General features: G+C 37.6%; 1 protein-coding gene across 4 annotated transcripts in view; it reads left to right on the top strand.

Annotated features, from left to right (window-relative positions):
* The window catches only part of SBF2 (SET binding factor 2), a 253,639-nt gene that overhangs the window by 652 nt on the left and 237,219 nt on the right, over positions 1–15,768 (top strand). The window lies entirely within an intron of this gene.

Genomic DNA, 15,768 nt, shown 5'->3' with positions numbered 1-15,768 from the left:
GAAAGTGGTGCTGTCTCTTAACATTGTGCGGGGAACGAGACTAGTTTCAGTTGTGTAATCTCTTTTGGTAATACCACACTGCTTCGCTGAAAAAACCCCAAATCAGGATGTGAACTGATTTGAAAACGAACTGATTGCCCGCTGATGCGTGCGTGTGCTGGGTGCTGCAGGATGCTCCTTTGGATGTATGGTGTCAATAAAAGAGTATTCTAAACAGTTGAACGTCCCTTAATTTATTTGACTGTACGTAAAACAAACAACACTCAAGTTTGTTACTCTGAGTTATTCTTTGAAGTGGCAATTGCTTGGAGGCTGTATTTGTTCATTGTAAAATATTAGGTAATAAACCATTAGAATAAGATCTCTGTTTTTCAGAAAGATAACTTTCAGAGAGATTATGGTATCCATGTATTTAAAGATATATTAGCCCACAGAGTTGTACCAAGATTCTCCAGGATTTTACTATACCAGTATTATTACTGTAATTATGGTGCGGTTCCCCCTCCACTCACTTTAAATAGACTTGTCCTGACAGTAGCGGCAAAATTATAAGACATTTGAAATGGAGAACACTTTGTCTGAAATAAAGTCTTCCCACTCTCCTGTTTGGAACATTTTGCCCTGCAGTATCAGAGAGCCCAAGTCAAAACAAAGAAACAAAAAATCCAGGAGGAGGCAAAGCAAAGCAGACTGCCTTCTTAAAGGTTATGATCCGTCTGACATAGCCACTGTGTGAAATAAAATTGCAGATTATATTGGAAAGCTTTATGTTGGCAAAATGTCTTCATCTGTAGTATTAAAACATGTGTTTAGCTTCCTGTACATAAATTGTCGTGTTCGGTTTAGTGGAATTGCTCGTATGTATGAAGTTGAGCAGATCCATAAATAAGTCCAGAATCAGAACCTTATTTTTTAAAGGTCATGCCCAGAAAGCAACTATTTAAACTTCATTACTTAAATTACTTCTTGCTACTTTAATGCTTCATAATAAAATTGTTTGAAGAAACAACATTCTGTTGGAGACTAGGCATGCATTGTTTTCCAAATTCCTTTACCCCCACATGCAGTCCCATAACACGCGGAGTACTGACCTTTCTTTTTCTTGTAAAGTCATAGCTTACTTGATGTGTTTATGCTTCCTTCTAGATGAAAAAGCAGGAGCATATGTTTCTGGGACTGGGACTTATTACCTGTGAATCTTTTAGGTTTTTAATTATGTTATCTCTCTCTTTTTTTTTTTTTTTTTTCTTCCCACCTTCAACGGTGTTCTGGCTTGGTTTAAATGCATTTGATTTTAATTTTGAGTGTAATCGTATTTTGTACTGTTTTTCAAGGATAATCAAGGAATTGATATTTCAAGGAATATCTTTGTATAGACAAGCAAACAAAAATCCTGTAACCTTCCCCTTCTTCCCCAACCTGTATGTCAGCAACAGTTTGAATAATATGCACTTGAAGTTAGTAAGAAAAGATGTTTATATTAATGACTGCTGTCCCCCAAAAGCTCTCGTGCCTCTTCTCTTACTACGAGGAGCGGCTGAGGGAGCTGGGCTTGTTCAGCCTGGAGAAGAGGAGGCTCAGGGGCGACCTTATCGCTCTCTATGGGTACCTCAAGGGAGGCTGTAGCGAGGTGGGGGTTGGCCTGTTCTCCCACGTGCCTGGTGACAGGACGAGGGGGAATGGGCTTAAGTTGAGCCAGGGGAGTTTTAGGTTAGATGTTAGGAAGAACTTCTTTACTGAGAGGGTTGTGAGGCACTGGAACAGGCTGCCCAGGGAAGTGGTGGAGTCACCATCCCTGGAAGTCTTCAAAAGACGTTTAGATGTAGAGCTTAGGGAAATGGTTTAGTGGGGACTGCTAGCGTTAGGTCAGAGGTTGGACTCGATGATCTTGAGGTCTCTTCCAACCTAGAAAATTCTGTGATTCTTTCTATAGTAGCCATCATCTGTTCCGACTTCAGATGGGTTAAATGGATTTATTTACACATGCCAATATCTGCAGTATATTGAAAATGTGGTGAAGATGTTGCTTTCTTGTTAGTCTAGCAAACCATATTTCCTAGTTTATCAGATTATGTAGCTTTATTTAAAAAAACATTCACTATAAGTATCTAAAATTATGCATTTATGCTCCTGTGCAATCTGGGAGTGGGGTTCTAGATTTTCCTGTAGTGGAAAAACTTTGATGTTAAAAGTTTTTATCCAAAATGATGGGAGAGTGTTTTTCTTGTCCTCAAATAAACCAAAGAGAGTATCCTTTGAGGATCTGTATCTCAAACATTCCAAAATTCATTTCTGTTACAGCCTGGGTCTGTGTAAATTGCTGTTAGTGCAGTCCTTGTGGCCATCCCTGTTATGTTAAGTCTTCCTTTCCCTTGCACTAACACTGTTGGTGGACCTTCTGATGGCCCACTCTAGGATGCTGACCTGTCAGAAAGACCCTTCTTGCTGACTAATTTGTCTATGTGACTTATTTTAGTTTTCTTTCTGAGTTAGATTTCTGCTTGTTTGTCAAACACAGTTTACTTGCCAGGGTATCAGATGAGCGCAGGATCAGCTTAAAGGAGGAGCAGGAGCTTAAGTCTCTGCAGCCTGAATTTGTTTCAGCTTGAATCATCCTAGAGCCCTGAGCACAAAGCTTTTCATCAGGTGCCTCTGTCTCCTTTGTACTTTGGGAGAAGTAACGGGTGCCTAAAAGTAGATCATGGAACAGGCGGTTTATTTATGCCTGGCAAGATGAGCGGAGGTGGCAGGAGTGGAGAATGAGCTTTGCCACTGATTGCTTAGGTGTCAGCAGGCTTTCAGGCACCTAGGAAGTTAAGAAAAAATCTTTGTGTTTTAAAGGATGATCTCATTCACCTAGCTTTTTATCTATTTCAGACACAGTTGACTATATTTCTGTTTAAAAACTACTTTGTCTATACATTTCCCCATGAAAATAAACTTAAATTTATCATAGCTACTGCTACTATGTATTTTAAAACTGATTTTGGGCCACTACAGAAAATCATGACAGTGGTAGTTCCTGCTGGAATTTTGTGTTTGTTCCTTGGCAGAGGTGGAGAAACCAGACTTAATAAATGTTCCCTGCTTGTTTTAACAGTGGAAATGTGAAGGATTTTGGTGATACACCAAGGTTGTTTGCTTTACTGTGTTTATTTTGCATTCACCTGGACCTTTACTAAGGGAGATAACATTTTTCTCCAACATATCAGTGCAATATAAAGCTGTTACGTCACTTGCTGCAAAAGGCATTTACAGAAGGCTCTTTTAAGGGAACAGACGTGCTAGAAAATGGAGGCTTCATGTTAAAAGCAGGACAAAATCCCACAAGACCCTACTGTATAGCTACTTTGTTTTTCCTTCAATTTTGAAGTGTACTTGATGTGTTGCACCAAAGGTTTCCATTTAAGATGTTTGAACAATGGAATGTGGACAAGATTTAGGAAGAACACAGATGTTTGCAAAGATCACAGAAGGCCATGAGAAAATGCCTTTTTTGTTTGGTTTGGTTTTGTTTTTGCTGGTACAAACTATAATCATAAATTTATCACTTGAATTTCCACGTGGTGGCACATGAAAAAAGTAAGAGACAACATTTTGTGTCTTTCTTATCTCACAAACTGAAAGGTAGGGTTAGTGAAGAGAGAACTAAATACTGGATTTGTTTATTCTGCCCACGCCCCCGTAATGGTCTTGCTATAGGATGCTGTTGTGTACACACCTGTGAGAGGGAGAGAAAGTTTTCTGTGAGACTTTTCTGCTGTAAGAAGACAGACTTTTTTTTTTTTTTTATATTCTTCCTTGTTGTGTGTAGTTGTAATGCGTATGGCAGAAGGTGTAAGGCTTATAACAGCTTCATAGCAGTTTCATTTGACTGTTGTCATAACTGATAAACGCTGATACAACGTGTAGGCTCTGTTGTGGTTGTTTCTGTTCTGATTTTTATCAGCTTCTTTTCTGGGAAGCCTTTCTTGTCTAACCTAGTTTCATATCCTAATGGGTTTTGAAACTAGATAAGTGATTACTGATAGAGTGGGAGAAATTCCTAAATGCAATTGTCTGATACTGTTTGTTTTTGTTTTTGTTTTTTTTTCCCCTGTGGGCAGATTTTGCCTGTGAAGAAGTATTATTTTCATTTTGGGGGTTAAATAGCATATAATATGATGAGAAGATTTTTTTTTTTTTTTTTTTTTTTGGGGGGGGGGGAAGGGGGTGTTATATTTATTGTGTATTCCTAGTTGGGCATTCCACTGGGCTAGCACATATATAAGGAGTGGGTGAGTTCTTGGTGTCTTTAATATGCAATTTTTGTAAAATAGAACAAGTAGAAAAATGAGAGTATCAAGTAGTTACTTCAGTGGTTTTCTTACCTGTGCTGGAGCTTAATTTGATTCAAGCGTGATCTAGATCTAACACGCAAATCTCAAAGTGAAAAAGACCATAAAAACTTGTGGCAAAAGGAAGAATCTTTCTTGGAACTGTAGTTTAGTGAAGCATCAGCAGTAGCATCAGAACTGAATCAGGATGCAGATATGTAAATATCTGCGCTTTGGCAAGAGATTACTGTGGCTTGGTATGATGACTGAAGAAGAGCATGAGTGCCCTAAACATTTTCCAAGCAAATGAGTTGCTCTAATGTAGGAAGTTGTATCTTGTAACCTTGTTCTTGCTTGGGTTAGTCTTTTGATACAACAGTCTCCATCATACCCCACAGAAACAGAAAAACAGAATGAGAGAAGAAAAACAGAATGAGAGTAGCTTGAAAAGCTACTTGGAGAAAAAAAAAAAAAAAACAACAGTATTTTTCTGTTAGCATTTCTTCCTTGAATGTATCCAGGCTATAGATTCTAATATGTAATATTGACAAAAAAACAAACAGAAAAAAACTACTGTTGTTTTGATTTACAGATTCATTAACATTTCAGAAAAAAAAGCTTGACAGAGTTCAATTTAATTTTTCTTTCCTGCAAATGTCTGTTACTGAATCTCTCTGAAGAAGTTGTATTTGAAACTCTCTGCTCACTTGGTCTTGCCTTCCTAGAAGCAGTAGCAATATTTTTTTTGTTTGCGTTTTCATTTAAACTGAGACATTCACGAGGTTTGAATGTTTATGGTGCAAGCTATCTTAATTTCTCCTAAAACGTAAGGACACGGATTTTCTTGAGGGAAGTAACATTTCTTGTCTTTGGGGAGGTTTCAAGGCTAAATTGCAATAAAGAATCTCTCTCCCGTTTTCTGTCCTGGATTAATGTTGTGGATTACCTAACAAAAAGACACTTTTCATGCAGCATGTTCATGAAAAACAGTGTGTTATGCAAGCCTGAATACTGTTTAAGCACTCGCCTTCTATAACTGCAAGCATATTTTTCAGTGGGGGACAATGAGAGTGGCATTTAACTCCTACAGCGTCGCAAACATAACAGCCTTATCTTACAATACTGGGGAAGATAATTATTCTGCTGTGGTAGTTCACTGACATGAATTTAAAACACCAACCACCTCCTGAGCTACTGGTACTTACGAAGTGAAAAACAAAGGAAAACCACAGTCACTGTGGAATCATTTACATGTGGAACAGTAGATGCACTGTTCAACCTTAATAAACATCAGTGTAAGTTGCTTCTTACAAATATACACTGGTAATTAGGAAGCCCTCCCTTCAGTTCATCTGTTCTTTTCCTGCTTTGCAGTAACATGGGATCTTGCAGCTCATTGTTTATATAGCGAAAATAATTATTTCTACTAATGAACTCTGTTGAAGCATTTTCTTCAGTTTGGTGTTTTGGGGCTTGTATTCCACTTAAATGTATTTGTTGAAATAGATGATTCCTTTGGTGTCAGTGGTATATTCTGAAGGCAAAGACCATCCAAATAGCATTGATTTGAATTTGACAGCTAAATCCCTGCTCGTTGAGCCAACAAGATGCTTGTCATTGCTGTCTGTTAGTGACATGATCTCACATCTCTGATGTTAACAGTTCTCAATTTTCTAATTTTCCACAAATGATATGATCTGAAACGATGAAATCAATTAACACAGTTTCACGTTGTTTGCTTTGTAGTGCTCTTGGGCTCAAGGTAATGCAACTGATCACAAGTTTTCTATTAAACTGGACATAGGTGACGTGCTTAGCACTGCAACCAGGACCAGTAGTTGGTGGTAGCACACACAGGTTTTGTGTAGCTGTAGTAGATGAATGCTAATATACAGCAAGTATAAAATTGTCATAATTCTGGATGCAAATTCACGACAGCTATATATAAAACCACATTGGATTCTGGAGGGCCTCAACAGGTAAAAAGAGACAAGGGAATATTATTAAGATCAAGTACTTGGAGATTAGGAAAAAAAAGGTAGGAATAACATCCTTTTAATGTGACTTATATGTAGCTTCATATGGGTGAAAAACACTTTAAAACACAGAAAATTCATTATCTGATACTTGGACAAGTCTTCAGCAAGATTGGAAATGTCTGCTGAAATAGTACAGACTTGTACGTTGGATCTAATGGAATAGTAACTTGAAGAAGAGACATTCTGGCAGAGGATTTCACAGATACTTGCAGACGCCAAGGGATGGTGACTCCTCTCTAGAATTTTGAATTCAGTTGTGGAAAAATGTGCTTTGGAAAATGGGTTGCATAGAGTTATTTTGCCAAATGGCATAATTATTAATGCCAGTAGTATTGAGTGCTGTCACTTGGCAGTGTTCTTTTCCTCTCTCAGCTCCGTAGTGGGCTGCATATCACTTTATGTAGGTTGGGACCCCTTGCTCTGTATGACATTGGTGGCTCTTACTGCTTATGTTTGGACTATTCGGGTATTTTGGAGTTCTTTCTGTCTTCCAGTTTGGTTTTCCAGTCTTACCCTGGAAGAATCTCTGACTTACAGGTATCTCTTCCTCTGCTTTCTCTTTCCCTTTTCTCTTAATATGTTTAGGCAGTTTTATCCACTCAGTGTTTTTTCTGATATGAAGTCCTCTTGTCCAGTCAGTCTGGTTTCTCCTGGTTTTCATCTTCTCTTCTTTGTAGCTTGCCTTTTGTCCTTTGTTTCAGCTCACAGCGAGATTGATGTCTGTTGGCACATAGTCTACATGAAGGAAGATGTCACCTGATTCGATTCAAGTGAAAAGAAGTACTGTATTTCTGTTCCTGTTCTTAGGCAGGCCTTAACCCACAGTTGTTGCTTTCGCAGAACAGTTCATCTTCATATTGCCTTCTCTTCTCAGCTTTGGACGAGAGCGCGTTTTGATAGCATGCATGTGACCTGATCATCAGTTGGGTTGATACGGTAACCACTAAGCATTTTGTTTGAGATGAAATTTTCAAATGGTTAAAATAAATATCTGTTCGTCATGTAAACACAAAGGCTGGGTTTAATTCTGATGTGAATTTCAGGCCTAAAAGAGTGCTTGTAAGAGTTTTAGTTTAGGCAAAAAAAAAAAAGTCCTTGTCCCCAGTCTTATTTCTTAGAAACAGCATAAGTATTTGCTCCGAAGTTTTCTGAAATAATTCAGCTAGAGGCAGATATTAAGCCCTGAGACATAAGATGGTACATTTAGTTTGGCTAAATCAGAAATAATTGAAAATATTTATATTTATGTAAATGGATTAGATAAATATAAATTACATAATTTTATCAATTTTACCTTATAGAATAAGAGGTTAGAACACTCTGAGTAAGGCTTATGTCTGTGAGCTATTTGCAGATTTAAGCATTGCACCATCTACACCACGATAAACCTTTCAGTTTCAACAAAGGCATTATTTAACTCTTCATTTTCACATTTTTAATTTGTACACTTAACATATATATTTGTGCTTTGGACAAAGAAATATGGACGCTGGTCCTTTTCTGTGACTTTTGTTCTCTGAAATATAAACGTAATTCCTAAATAGCAGTAAGCAAAAGCTGACTGTACTGCCGACAAAATACCGGCGACTTATTGAAAAAATACAGAGTTATGATCTTGTCCATTCACAAAGCATAAAGATAATGGAATGGATTTTTAATTCTTAAGTACTGGTGAATGGGCATACCATTCTTTTTAAATAACTGTAAATTAGGAAACTGTGTTTTCTAATGGTATTATAGGGACAGTGTTTTATAAGAATGTAAACTGCATACAAAAAGCCATATGCTTTGTTTCTGCAGAACTATTTCTTCATAGTAGTCTCTTCTCCCAGAAACATATATAGTAGGTCTCTGAAGCTTGTGCAATGACTAAGCTGTTACTGTTCTATGTTGTTAGCATATGCTGTTTTAAAACTGTTTAACACAAATGATTCTAGTAGAAGTTACCAAAGCACTTCGTTGTCCTTTCTTCTTGACTGGTAACTTGTGAAGAGAGGAATTTGATTTTTTTGAAGAACTTAGAATTTTGAAAGGATAATTTCAAAGGAAAAAATGATATTTTTCCACCCTAAAACACTGATTTAAGACTATGTTTTGTTTGCCATATAGTATCGGTAATTAATGTGCAAAATAAAATGATGCTCTCTGTAGTGATAAATAGAGCTTTAGAGCTTGTGTTCAGAAATGCAAGCCAGTTCATAGGGCTGTGGAAAAGTAGCTTCCTCTCTAGATGTTTTATGGGTACTTTAGTAATTATTTTACTTATTCTAAGTTTTAGCTACAAATTCTGGTCAACTTTGCGGAAGGGATGTGAGGTAATGCCTGTTGAACTCTCAGATTTGCCCTTTAGCTGGAGGCAACTACCCCTACAACAGTTTTGGACGCTCATGCCTGTTCCTTGCTAGTTCCAGTAATGAACTGACATTTTGACTCAAGCTGCCAGTAAACGTGCTTTAAGCTGAGACACCTGAATTTGTGTTGACATGGTTGGAGCATGGGACGCGTTTTTCCAGCTCTGGGGAGCTGATAGTTTCCAGCAGAAAAGCAGCGAAAAGACCTGGAGGTGTTAACATCCCAAACCATCTGAGGGTTTTTCTAGGACTAGAGTGTCAAAGCTGTGGTGTCAGCAGTGATGGCATTGTAACCCAGCAGGACTGCCAAAGCGAGTGTCGTGTTTTTTCAGTTACAGGCAACCAAAAAGAAAACAAAACCATATAAACCCACATGCTCGTGATTTGGAATTCAGAACTCATCTTTCAAAAGATTCTCTTTCCTGTTTGATTAATCTGCATAAATAATAATATTAGGTTTGCCACTGAATAAACAGCGTTGATTCAAATAGTGATACTTTTATATGGTTGTTTTTTCAGTACTCTGTTTTCCAAATATTTTGTTTATAGTGTTTATTATGAAGAGAGATGAGATCATACATATTTAACAAAATACCCTGGTGGAGGCCGTTTTTATTATTTTGTTCTCTTTTGCTACATGCCATATTTTTGGAAGAGGCAAGACTGTCACTTGAAGCGTTTAATGTTTTGTGAGAGTGTGGTCTTGAAATATGTCCAGAAAACATACTTTCTAGCTTTCTGGCTTTGCAAGATGCTTTTGCATTTTTTTCTAAATTAATTTTGTTTGTATGTTTGCTTGTTTGTGTATGTTGGTATGCAGTTTAAGAGCATGCGGCTTCACTGGTCCAGTCTGTAGAAATAGTCATTGACACTCCGAGTTCCTTTCTAATAGTCTAGTAGCAGTGAGAAGATACTGATTTACTTCCATCCCTAATTTGAACAAAGCTGAGGATTGTTCTTTGTTACCATGAGATGAGGATTTTAGAGGCCTAACCCAGAAGACTATAATTTTAATAATCTGTTGTTTAAATTTAAAGTTAGAAAATCCAGAGTTAAGATTTACAGATGAGCAATAAAAATAAACTTAAAAAAAATCAAGTCTTCATTCAGACTGGATGCATAGTGTCGTAGGTCTTCCAGAATCAACTGTGGAGGTGCTCCCTATTCCAAGGTTGTGATGACTGAAGATGGGATGTTGGGAAATAATCGGTAACTCTGGTCTTTCTTTGTCATGGAGTTGTGTGCGTTCTGTTTATTCTCTCTGTGTGCTTAAAGTTATAATACATTTTGTGAGCTGTGTCATCTCCCATTGTGAAATTCTTTCCCTTTTCCCGTCCCTGTTCTGTGATAAAATCGATAATCTTGTTTCTTGTCGGTCTTTAGGTCGTGGCTGCCAATATACTTTGAAATCCTGAAGCAGAAGATTCTTGAACTGCAACATATAACCTTTGAAGTAAAAACAATTTTCTGTTCTATAACAACAGGTTTTGTTCCTTCTTCTTGAGGTTGAAAAAAAGGGGGGTAAATGTTTCATCAGAACCTAAAAATGGATCAGATACTCTGGTCAGTTTCTGTTATGCATCTTCATGTTTGCTTATCAATTGCACCATTCCAGCTATCCAAGTTTTCTTCCTCTTCTGTCAAACCACACGGTTTTCACAGTGCACCCCTAGCCTCCCCCCCAAAAAACCCTAAAACCTCTCCAAAGCCAGGAGGATGACCATGTAGCTTCTGCCAAAAAATGATAGAGTTGTAACTTTCAAAAAATCCCCATGTGAAGCCTAGAAATAAACAACAGTTAGTGAGCATGAAGAATCTCTAATCTCCTACTGTCTGAATCTGGCCTGTACTCCCTACCTGAGGCTAATCATGCTTCTTAAAGGTTAGAAAATAGATTTGCAAGGACCAAACTTAGATGTTTTATTGGGTTTAATTGATTTATGAAGACTGTATTTATTATTATTTATATATTTTTTTTATTTTTATATTTTATATTTTTTAAATCCTATATATTGGAGTTACCAAAATGAGATTTGGACTACAATAATCTTAACATGGTAGTACAAAGCATCATGTGCTTTTTGCAGTTCTTTCAAAGAGTCAGCAAACAGATGGACAAAGATGTCAACGGTCTTGCCAATCATAATTTTCAGTGAGTTTTCCTATCCATGGCTCTTTTTAAATAATCTGAACTGTTGCTGGTTAAATGGTAACAGTCCAAAGAGTAAATTGAAAAAGGCAGCAAGTGATCAGTATTTATAGGCATGGCTGGTAGCATGGATTCCCAGAGTCCATTCTGCAGACCTTTCCTGTTCAACATGTAAATATATCCTGTTTGAAATGAGGGGTTGAATAGTTAGGGAGTGAGATTTGCAGATAATTTAAAAATAAAGAAACAAAGAGTGTAGCTGAATCTAAAGCTTACTGTGAAGGTCTTCAGAAAGAACTCTGACACTGAATGAGCAGGTACTGAAATTTTGGATGAAATGCAGTGTTGAAAAATAAAAGCTAATGTGCAAGCAGTGAGGAGCAAAGATGATCCTAAGCCATTCACAACAACGATCTCTAATTTAGCTATTGTCACTTAATGAAACAATTCTTGGAATGAGTTGAGGCGGTTCTTAAACATCAGGCTAGTGTCTGGTGATAACAAGAGTATAAGCCAGAAATAAAAAGTGTTGAATTGTGTGAGAGAACTGAAAAAACAACAGAAAACACTGCAGTGTTGGGACTTACAGCCTAGGGGACAAGAATGGATGAGGTGGTTCCCAGAAGTCCTTCTTAGCCCTGGTTTCTGTAGTCCTGAATATGATGTAAGAGTGGTAAATAGCTCTGGGAATCATCCGATCCATTCTTCCTCACTAAGCTGTAGTCTTCATTGGTCTTGGTGCATGTTTGTCTAACTCATTCTTAAAAACCTCCAGTGACAGCAGGTTTCCAGCCTACAGTGTTAGTCTATTCCAGTGCTTCGCTGCCTGACCTTTAGAAGGGTTTTCAGAGTGTTTAACTCAAGTAGTTTTCTGGTACGGTTTGAAGCCTATTACTACTATTCTCCTTGAAGTGTGGTGACCAACTGCATGTAGTAATTTACATGAAATTTTGCCAATACTAAGAGTGACACTGTTATTTCCTAGCTTTGCAGGCAGTTCTAGTGTGTAGACATCACTCTGTTTGTGTTTTTTTCAACATCACAACACTTACGGTCACTTAGCACTCTACTTTAAGCTCTCCATCCCTTTTAACCAAGCTGCTACCCAGCTAATTGGCCACCTCGTCTTTGTGTGATCGGCTCTTCTGACCTAGCTCTGAAGCTTTGCCTTTCTCCTTAGCCATACTCCAACATTTTTCATAACTTTCTCCAGTCAAGATACTTTTGAATTCTCATTTTGTCCTCTAATATGCTTGTTATCTGTATTTTCTGAAAGAAATAATTTACATCTGTGTTATGTATGTCTGTATTTTTGTGTATAAATCTACAAGGAAGGGTGTAGAACAGCTTCAGTTACGTTTTGTATTTCAGCCTGTAGTGATTTTAATAAAACAAAACACCCCAAAACAAAACTGAGCACTGAGCCCAATAATCACTTGTGTATTGTAGCTAGGAGATTTTTGCTAGGAGATCATTCTGTGCATTTTTGTCTTGTGTATCCCTGCTGCTAATGTTTCTGCTGCCCTGGTAATGTTTCTACTGGACAAGCAACAAGGTGTCTTGAATACTTGTTTTTTTCAGATTAGGTTTACTGGTGACTATTTATCGAGGTGAAGTGCTGTTGATCACATAGACCTTGTTTCTACTGGAACCATATCTGAAAGTAGCATTGTTACTTGTAGGAACATGATTTACTGACGTGTAGAATACTTGCTTTCCTTTGTAAGAGACACTTTATACTCCTTTAAGCCCTGGTTAACATTTTGGGCTTGTCACAGCCTCAGAAGGGGGAGTTATGTTCTGTTAACTCATTTTGGGCTCAAAGTCAAGTGGTACTTAATTGTTTGCTAGGATATGGATGCAGCTCTGTTTTCTTCAATTATCTTTTAATTTCAAGCAATCAATTCCTTCAGTTTCTGAAAACTGCAGAGTATGGGTTGAAGTTTTTTTGTTTGTTTGTTTGTTTTTTTACAAATTATTTTTACTACTACTGATGCATGCAAAGGCAATGCAGTTTGACTTGTAAAATCCTGGCAGTGTGGATTGTTTATGGGGAGGGAGACTGCAATAAGGGAATATGTCACTTTGGGTTACCAGGACAATAAGCACAGAATCACGTTATTTTTGCGGTACAGTTTTAGGAGAATTATCTGAAACAGAGGGAACATACTCATTGTTTAAAATTTAAAATTAGTGTTTATCTTAGGCATGTGTATTTTTTTTTCTCGCCGTAGTTACCTAAGTATTTAGCAGCATTTGCAGTGCTTGTGTAAGTATGCTTACAGGTCGGGTGAGGTGATGTTACTCTGCATGAACAAGCGACATGATACAAAGCTCAGCTTTTGTGAGGAACTGACTGCAAGTGTTAGGAGAACTGAAAATACACAGTAACATTTAAGATGTTTAAAAGCTCATAGGTGTAGATTTAAATGAAATCTGAATATATTATTTGTTGGTGTCTCTTAGAAATGACTGCATTCTTTGTATTGATCCCTGCTTAATTTAAGTAACTTTGGCAGCTGTATTCATAGGGGAGGAGGGGGTGAAATATACTCTAACCTTTGAAAGCTAGAATACAAACAAATACTGTTTAACTTGTGGAAATTTGTGGATGTTTCAAACAATGGTGTTAATTTTGATTGCCTTTTTGAAGTCAGGCTTTTCTTTTTGTTCTTGTTTTGAAAGCTGGACATATTGTTTGAAACTTTTCTGCAGCTGTGAAGAACAAAGTTGGTCATGCGGTAGCTTAATAAGATGACATCATGAGTTGATTTTGACCACTGTGTGATAATCTTTCTTTTGCGGTTGTAAACGTGATCACTGGTGTGTACTCGTTTCTGCTTCACTAAAATCAAGAAAGTATTGATAGGGTTGCATTCTGTGGCTACTTACTTGACACCGTTGTTCTGGGCTATTGTTATTTTTATCTGAAAAGCATTCTACTCAAACCCTGCCCCAGTTTGTTCTAAAAAATGCTCCAGGTAAAGTCGTTTGGTCTTCAGCCAGGGGAGCATTCCTCCAGGGAATGGTGGGTTACTTGGGGATGTTTGAATGGTGCCACAGTAGTTCTTTGAAATCGCTGCATCACAGAAGGCCGCTAACTGCAGAGTTGGGCTCGGGAGCCCCCAGTCGCTGTGTCACGTGTCGTCATCGTTGCTTCCCTTCCCAGTTTTTGAAGTATTGAAGAAAGCAGAGCAGAACGTGTCCAAGCTCCAAGCACTCAGGGTCAAACTGAAATCATCTTTCGTTGCTTTACAAAACTGACTTGCACATACGTGTGTATTCTGGTAAGTGAGTACGGAGCTCGTTTTTGTTAAATACGTATGGGCCATAAGATATGCTCACATTTACTGGAAAACTCTTTGTTTTTGATGTGTTTTTAGTCTATAGTCAGTCCAGACAAAATATTTGTCCTACCAGGATATGTGAATCATTCTTTGTAAAGTTTCGTTTGTCATCTGTGTTCTGAAAAAATGTTTTGCATGAGGGAAACATTGAGTACCTCCAGTAATTTTATTGTTAACGTGCGTTTTTACAGCTGTTAGGTAAAAATCATGCTTTGTTGAGATCAAAATATTATTTAATTGTTTTATCATACTAGAATCACAGGAAATACACAGGGTGGGAAACTTCTAAATGACTCTTCACTCCTTGTCATCTGTAGGTGAGCAAAAGCATGCATGCTTAGAAAACAAAAAAAAAAACACCAAAAAACAACCCAAGAAAAAAATCTTAGCGGCTCTTTATTTCTGGGAAGAGAAAGGAGAAAAGCTACTCCTCTATCCTGTATGTACAGCTGATATTCTAAGTAGAAAAAATACTTTACATTTTCCTTTATCAATACAAAAAGGCATATATAGTATTAAATTGATGCTAAGGACTGAGTGAACATTGACTTTTTATTTTTTTCTCTTTTTTTTCTTTCTTTGGAGCCTGGTTTTAAAAGATACTAAGGGCATGTGGATATGAATCCAGGCAGTAAGGGCTCTGTATAAAATCTTACGTGGATTTTCAGTGTGTCTCATTACCTGAAGGGATGCAGCAGTTGTTATGAAGTAGAGGGAAGAACAAAGTTCCAGTAGACCGCTGAGATGACCTTCCAGTTATGAAATGCTTCAACTTCTGAACAAATTTTCCATAAACATACCATCAGGAAGTTTGATGGTGTGATACATATGAGTGACCTCTGTTGTGATGGGAGCGTGTTCAGCTCCATGTCCCAGTTCCTCTCATTAAAGAAGCATGGCTCTCTAAATACATAGAGGGAGGAAGTGTTATACAGAAGTGGAATTTTTAATAAGAATAATTGTAGAACAAGACGAGTAGAAGACGGTTTGAGAGGATATAATCATTGCCTTTTAGAGAGCATGTGTGCAGTATGCAGAAGAATGCAGGGAGAGCAGTGCAGGGAGAACTGTAAGGATTTGGAAGGTGAAGAAACTTCTTATTGTGGAGGCTTTAAAAGTAGATAAGAAGGAAGACAATTTTTCAGAGCAAATATTTTGCATAAGATGTGGTAAACTATACTAACAGATTGGAGTTGAGATGTGGGTAACTTGAGCAAGTTCTGAAATAGGAATTCACAGTGATGTGAGTGATAAGGAACTTGAAATAAACACTTGATTCAAGGCTACTGTGAGAAAGTTGGAGTCATTGGTTGCATGGTTATCTGTGCAGTGCTGTCTTTGTGGGGGCTATCGAAAGGGGTCTCGTGAGGATGATTGCATCTGTATGGATTTCAGATGTGAGGAGGGTTGTTTTGATTTGGGTGATGAAAAAGACAAGTCTGAAGATACTGTTTTTGGAAAAAAAAAAAAAAAAAAAAGGAAGTGAAGACAGAAGAGATTGATCTGTCTCTACTGTCTGACCTATTCTGTAGTTCATAGACCCAGTGTTGAAAATTTCAAATGAGC

Source organism: Aythya fuligula, chromosome 5, assembly GCF_009819795.1.
Source record: "Aythya fuligula isolate bAytFul2 chromosome 5, bAytFul2.pri, whole genome shotgun sequence".
NCBI classification, from domain to species: Eukaryota; Metazoa; Chordata; class Aves; order Anseriformes; family Anatidae; genus Aythya; species Aythya fuligula.
The sequence above is the reverse complement of the archived record's forward strand: the minus strand, read 5'-3'. Positions and strand labels throughout refer to the sequence as shown.